Source organism: Egretta garzetta, unplaced genomic scaffold, assembly GCF_000687185.1.
Source record: "Egretta garzetta isolate BGI_Z169 unplaced genomic scaffold, ASM68718v1 scaffold679, whole genome shotgun sequence".
Lineage (NCBI taxonomy): Eukaryota > Metazoa > Chordata > Aves > Pelecaniformes > Ardeidae > Egretta > Egretta garzetta.
In genome coordinates this window covers 552,973-561,027 of record NW_009260786.1, presented here as the reverse complement: position 1 = coordinate 561,027, position 8,055 = coordinate 552,973, and positions in this window count along the sequence as shown.

Sequence of the window (8,055 nt, the reverse complement as noted above, 5' to 3'; positions counted from 1 at the left end):
GGGTGGGGCCCCTCCGCGCGAGCCATGTCTGCTTCACCTCCACCTTCCCTCACATCCCACTCATTGCTCCTCTTTCACTCATTATCCTCTTCCCCGTGTGCTCTGCAGAGTTCCCGGCAGTGCCGCACCCCGCGCTCCTGCCGCCCGTTCCCCCAGTCGCAGCTCAGCTCTCCTTTGCTCACCACTGGAGCACCCACAGCGCGCTTGGGTCCATGGGTCCCACCACCTAACTGCAAAGCAAAGGCCTGCAATGCATACCACCTCCTTTCTCCCACTCCATGCCACCCTTCGCCTTTCCATCTTTCCTCGGGCTTCACCTACATTCAGGTCATTCTGTGGATACCCTTCACTCAAAGTAATAAAAACTCCCGTGGGCACCAGATTTGCACTAGCAGAGAGCTGATTTGGTTGCAAAGGAAACCCCAGCACTATCACGAGAGTGCAAGGATGGGCATACCGTTTTGCACACTGGTGAAATCTGCGACGTCTATCCCCCCGTACCCAACGCGTGCTCCCGCCTAGTGCTCTGCTCCAGCCTGCCTCACACCTTCTCTGCCGCTCCTGGACGCTGATCCAGATCGGGTTCCTGGCAGAAACGACATGCTGGAGTATTTTTGAGTCTCTGCCCTCTGATGTCTACTAGAACTATATAAAAACGCCAACAGTTACATTGAAGATAAACTCATAAAACATTTGCAATGTTCTTCTAACCTGCAGCAATGCTGATACTCGGAAAGACGTTTCTGCAACGCCCATGAGCCAGCCTGGGGTTCCATTATTTACCGTTCAAATGCCTCACATGCATTCATATTAAAACCGGCACCACTTACCAATAAACTACTTTCTTGAGTCATTTCAATTCACCTTTAATGTTTAGAGAGCCTATAACCTGCCAGACAACAATCTTTTTTTTTTTTCATTTTCCTTGGAATACTTTTGAAAGAATTACCGCTATCCCCATCATGCAGCTAGGGACACGGCACAAAGTCCAAGGCACTTGCTGAACTCCCATGCAAGAAGTTCAGCAAGGACTAGCTGAGAACTTGTGTAACCCAGCCAGCTCCCACAAACCCAAATGTGCTGAGAAAAACTCTCAAACGATCTCTACATCTTACACGTTCTGACAGAGATCAGACCTGCCGTATCAGGTAACAGCTACTAATATCTGATAGGTATCAGATAGCTAATGGCCTTTTGCCATCTCTTTACATGACTGATAGTGGCTTTCTGTTCACATCTTACAGACACCTGCACACCATTACATTAGGTTATCTAAAAGAGAGATAATTTAGCTGCAAAACTCCGGCCACATGTACCTTCTCAGATCATCAGAGCTGCAGCAGCTCTCCTACTTTAAGTACTACGTGCTTGACTTGGGAAGAATTTTTATGTCTGTCTTTTCTGTCAAAGTTTCACACAGATTGGTTAGTATGCCGCTGCACTTTAGATCATCCTGAATAATTAATAAAGAGTTTGCCAGTTCTTGAATATATTAGCAGTGAAGAAATATTGCTTGAACTTGTGAACTGTGATCAGCTTGCTGCAGAAGAGAAAAAGCTTTTCTTCTCCCTTCATTACTTCTTACAACAATACGTTCAAAGAAATCTTTTGAACAAAAAGACATTATTGCACACGACTAATACTCATTAAATGTAATAAATCTGCCTCTTTTGTTCTACACATACATGGCGCTAGAAAGACTAAACAGCAATTACAGAAGGAACATCATCTTAACAAAAAATAATCCCTCTCCATCTGCGACCAGAATGCAGGCACTTACCATTTCAAAGCAATCTTAAAACAATCCTGGCTAAAGGCGCTCTTAAGTGCAAATAAAAAAAGTCAGAATGGGTGAAATATCTAGAAGGCAAAAAGTCACGTGGTCTTCTCTGCTCTCTCACAGTCTCTACGAACTTCAATAACCAGCCCTAACCAGTGATGCCAAAACAGGAGTAAGCACACTGGGGTTGTATCCCAGACTGCCACGGACCAGCTGGGTGACGTAGGGCAGGTAACGGTCACTCTGGCTTCATTTTCTGACAGCCTTTCAATAAATACTTTTTTTTTCCTAAAAAACCAAAACAAATCCAAGTCCCACAGAATGGGAATTTTAAAAAAGAAATTTTTACTTTATTACAAACACTAAGAGTGATGGCCAAAATTAAACTTCCCTTACTGACAGACTTGCCTACAGCTCGCTCCTGTGGACTCTCTCCTACCTCCTCAGGCAGTTGGTGCTGATGGCCACTGTGGAGGAAGGGCTGCAGGGCTGGAGGTGGCCCTGAAGTTCTCACACGCTAGCAGAAAAAAAAGTTTCCAGATTTTGCTTCCACTCTTTTTTCTTTCACTGCAAGTTGTTTGCTAAGTCAGAAGTCGTCACTTTCAGAAACATAATGGAAAAAAAATAAGACTTGTGGACAATCTGGGATAAACACATTGAATACGAAAAACCTCGAAGCACATTTCCAAACCCCAACAGAATGAACAAATCCATGCTGACCGCCTGTTCATAGAACTTGTCAGCACACTTCAGAGTCTTCTGAATGTTCAGAACTAATTTTCGAAAGACAGGGAACTAACCTCTTTTCAAAAGTCCTTACAAATACTGTTACTTGTGATTTTTACTTCATTCAAAGCAAGCTGTTGACTCAGTTCTATTAGTGTAAACTTGTACTTTTCTAAGCAACTTCATGACAAAAAGAGACCACAAAGTTAGAATTATTATTAAAACAATGTACAGGCTGTCACAACTTGCTGTCACAATCAGGGCTGATTCTCTGGAACACTGGAAAGTTTGTAAAAAGATACTACGCAGCCTCGTCAAGTCCCTAGCACCATTTTATTTCGCACTTTAAAAAAAAAAAAGTCAGGTTTTGCTCTTGTTGTAGTTGCTTGTGCACAAAGCAGAGTATAACCTACATCCACCTACATTCAGAATTCATCCTTTTGATGCCTTAGGCCCCTAAGCAATTTTTAGATAACTGATCATCTTGTAAATTGGAGCATAGCATCCTGCTTTTTAGGCTTGCTTTATCCCACTGTATTGGAAACGTAGTGGGAGCAGAAAAATCTGTGTCTGCAGAAAGGATCTGTATGCGCAGTAGGTGATAAATGATCCTGAAGCTTCACTATAAAGCTTTGCTGGGGGAAAGGCAGAGCACGCCGCTCCTTACGCTATGCGCTGTGGAACAGCAGTTGACATCTTCATCAGAGTGCTCTTACTCTGTTGCCATTATAATCATATCCAGAATAACTTCACCGATCTGGGTATGTAAAAAAATGCATCCCTGCCTCTAACCAAGAGACACATTGTCTGTAAGCAACTTTATGCAGTAGACACAGCTTCCTACAGGACCCATTCTTGGGGCTAATAAAGGAAAAAACCGAACATGTCCATACATAAATTAACCACAGCCAGGGCTTTGTAATGCACTGCTTGAAAGGCAATTTTTAAACTATAAAGCAGTTGATTTAGCTGTAAACCTGACCAGCTTACACATTTCAGCAACTTTTCACTATTGTACTACACTGTTATATTTAACATAATTATTGTAAATCGAGCAGTTTTGATTTAGCATGTACATTCAATGTAAGTGATTACTACAGACTCCTTGGTATGCACAGCATACTGCTCAGTGCCCAAGGTCTTACAGAAATAAATTTAGGGGAAGAAAACCCCGTATTTTACCACCGCACCAAAAAAACATTCTACAACATAAGCAGCTGTACGAAGAGCAGATTTGTGGTTGCACTTACAATTTCAGATGTGGCATTTCCTTATATTTAACTAGTCTGAATATAAGTTACCATTCTCCCCGAGCCCCGTACTCCTCGTAGGGAGATCTATAAAAATGGCTACTACTTCAGATTCTTAATATAGCTTTCGGCTTACCTTGCTCTTTTGGGATGGGAAAGAGATAAAAAATTGAAAGAATATATAAAAATTTAAAAAAACCTCTTCGCAGTGCAAATTTTAGTAGCTAATATGGTAGAGAAGATGATACCTTTTCTCTTTTCAGAACTACTTAACCACTTTTACTTCAACATCGCTTTAAATTATATATATATACATTCATATATATCTGAATACATACAGATAATCACAACTAAAAAGAGACTGAGACAGCAATATTTCAGCTCAAAGGTAAAAAAGCATGAGGGATTTATGCATGAAAGAAGAAAGGTAACTGCAGCACAAGCTCCCATCCACCATAAACATTTTAACTGCTGTTAAAAAAGTGTAACTGAAAAATAGCATAAGAAACACCACACTGGTGCAAAATACCAGGAATGGGTTTTTTGGTTCTTAACTAGACAGACTAGATCTAAATTCAAATCATGTCTCAGCATGTATGAGACAACGGTCTCACAGAGCATCCTTCTTGCAAATTGCATCATCAAATAAAATAATACTTTCCTTCCGTGCTTGCTTGTTAATGGACACAAATACGGCTCTTCGCCTAAGCTTGCTAACATGCAATTTCATTACCGAAAATGTACTGACCTCCAAAGTAAAGGCTCGCAACACTGAAGTATAATACACATTAAAGGAACTAATCTTACAGTATTTTGAATTCCCTGTACGAGTAATTACTTCGTTTGCCACATACTTTGCCCTCAGAGGGGGTAACAGTTACAGTGGAAATATGGAAGATCTGATGTACAGCAGGCTCAGCAGATGCGGTGGCCCTTGTACCCAGAGAGGCAACACAGCACTGAAGAAGCACATTGGCCAGGGGCAGGGGTGAAGGAGGACCAGGGGGGCAGCAGGGGTGGACCAGATGATCTTTGAAGGTCCCTTCCAACCCAAACCATTCTGTGATGCTACAACCGTGCCTATTCTACAATTGGTGTAGGTTTGAGGGTGGAGGACAGAGAAAGAGACCAACGTTTCCACCTGGAGACGATGCTGGGGTTGAGGACAAGAGAGGTACAGGTTGACACGCTGCAGGGTCTGACTCAAGGCTTCAGGAAGGAAGAAAAGCAGTGGGTCACTGACCAGGTTTTGGAAAGTGTGCCCACAACTACATGGTGTTTTTGTCTTGAAATTCACTCAGAACACTTGAAGATTCTCCTGTTACAGATTTTTAAATGGCAAACTAAGCATGTGTAGCAATCCAAAGAGACACAGCTCTGCTTTTTGCTTTGAAAGGTTAAGATGAAGCACAGGAAGAGGGGAGTGTAATTGTAAAACACAATATTGCCTGAACGCCTCCCTGTCGGGAAGAATAGCTTTTGGAGAATCTCCAGCTGCCCAGATGAGGCATTTCCGTATATACCCTTATCTGAAAGAACAAGAAATGAAGTTACAAGCTTACTTTGTCAAGACAGGCATGAAAAATGGCATACACAAACAGAGGAAAGCAGAGATTTCCATTTTTTGATGTACAATTAACTGCAGGTGTATGGTTTATTAAAAACACAAGACACTAACCAAGTGTGCAGCATACCTATTTCTTTTCACCATGGCAGGGCCCGAAAGAGAGTAAAGAAACGATTTTGGGGAACTGCACAAAGGTATGGTTTTAGCGCAGAAGAAAAAGACCCTAGCAGAGACAGGCTGGGGGCAAGTACTAAAGCAAGAAAATCTGCTTTTGGAGCAAAGGACTTGAATGAAACCACCAAACCCCAGGACTAGCAAGCCAGAAGAGAAGGGGATCTCCCAGCTGATGCAGCAGCAGATTGCCAGCTGATGGCAAGCGTCCTCTCCACACTATCAACGTGAAAGTCCACCCCTGTCCTCAGCTAGCCTGGTTGTGTTGAGCAGTCCATAACCGGTGTCTGAGATGCAAAAGCCAAGGCCATAGAAGGCAGAGAGTTAGCTAAAAGAACAAAGGTGTTACTCAAAATGGTGAAAATTCAGGAGCCTGTCAATTAGGACAGCAACTCCCATCCCGCATGCTAAGGCTCACAGGAGAAAATATGAACATACCTCTACACCGCCTTTTTTTTTTATCGACTGTTAATAGTAAGACAAGCATAAGGCATGCTTCTTTAACGCAAAAAATCAATAGTATCATGCCAGTTCCTATTGGGAGGAAGAGGGAGGAGCGAGGAGTCTCAAAGGAAGCTAAAATTATTTTGAAGGAGAAAAAGGCACTAGCCTGAGTTCTGTTGAATGATGGAAGCATGAAAGAATTAAGATGGCTATGATGTATAAGAATATTGATTATTCCCGGGGAAACTGTATTTTAGTGGAGCAACAACTCGTATCAGTGAGAGACTAAATTAGCACCCAGATCTGTCTTATAAAGACATCAGCAGACAAAAAGGTTCCTCTACTCAAACCAGGAAAAGAGAAAACGCTGACTTCCAACCTGATAAACGTGTAATAGAGCTACCAAAATAGAAACATTTCACACATATGAGAGAAACAGGCATTACCCAGCACAGATCTGAAAGAGAAGCAAATCTACAGAGGGGAGGATGATTAGTAAGTATTTGAGTTCCTAGGTTTTGAACAACGTGGCCCCATACAGCAATCTAAAGAACGGGAAAATGCATTATATAAGTTTGATTGCGATATTCTTCTCTTTTTCCCATTACTGACCTCATTGTATGAGCACCTTACTCTTTCATGCTTCTGCAAAATAAAATACTAATTGATTTTGAGCTATACTGACTAATAATCACAGATTTCTGATTTTTCAAGCTAGGCTGATACAAACAGTTTCATTCACATATGGATGTGTTTCCAGCTGCACAGTAATGGCCATTAAATGTTTCACAGTACCCAAGGTAAAACACAGAAGCTTCTTATTTGCAGGCACATAATGCTACTGTAAGGTTGGAAGTTTCCACCAAAAAACCAAGCTGAAGTCCCAAACCAAACCTTTTATCACAGAGAATGAAAAATTATCAAATATAACATTTTTTTTTAAAGTTATTTTTACAAACTAAGGTATGTTGATTTCTGAAGAGGGACAGTGTCTTATCCAGACAGGTTTTCACAGAGCTGCTTTAATAATCCCACAGGACTTGGAGTAAGATGCGAGTAGTATTTTAAAGTTCTGAGCAATAAAACCAGGGACTACAAAGATTTACAGTAACATAAAATGCACACTGCTCTAACAGGCAAATTAACTTCACAAGCGTGACACATGAGTGCAGCCCTGAAAAAACACACGCTGCTCTCCATACTTCGTCACATATTTTTGGCACCTAAAGCATAGACAGAAATAGCTTACGGAAGACGTTAAACAACAGAAACTCATCCTGGATCTAGGTCCTGAACATCACTGTCAGTTCTCCCCGGTGAGCCAGAGCATGCACTGACCCAGGAGGGACTCCTCCGAGCAGATAGCTGAAACCCAAGACAATTATACCCCACAACAACTTCAGCACTTTGCTTAGAAAAAAAAATCCTCCTTGTAGCAATAAAAAGAGAAAAAAAGAAAAAAAAAAAACAGGAACCTGTCTTTCCAGCAGGAGCACAGCGTGGGACGTGTAAGGATTTTAACTGAGCGAGCCCCTATACCTTTCTGTATTCGGAGTTCTTTGTTGCCTGACAGCAAATTGGAAGGACGGTCATATTTAAAAGTAAAAACATGGGGCTGTGCCTCTGGAAGGCTGCAGTGGAGCCCCTGAATGAATAAGAAGGAAAGCACGTTACCTTTAGCAAGTCTCCTCAGGATCTGACAGCGGCATTTAAACGAGACGGCTATCATTCTGGCTGCCTGCCTCCCCTGGCAAAGCGCGCTCAGGGCTCCGCTCGGGCGAATGCAGCAGGAGCCTGTGAATTCCTCCTCCCGCACATCCCCACACCAGGCGAAAGGTAGCCCCGGCGGGGAGTGACAAAGCTTAATTCCTCTTGGCTGATGCAGAGATCAGCTCCGTGTCATCCAACAAAGCTGTGTCATTCACTGCTACCGCCACCGCCACCACCTGCACGGGGAGACGAGGGGCTTAAAAAGCAGTATTTCTTTAAAAGCTAGAAAGCATCCAAACGCATGGCGCGGACATGGATATTAGAGGGAGCTGTTCCCCAGTTTCTCACGTTCCCCGACTGTGCAGGGAGCGATGGTTGCCGTGCCAGGCAAAGGGCCCCCCAATTCA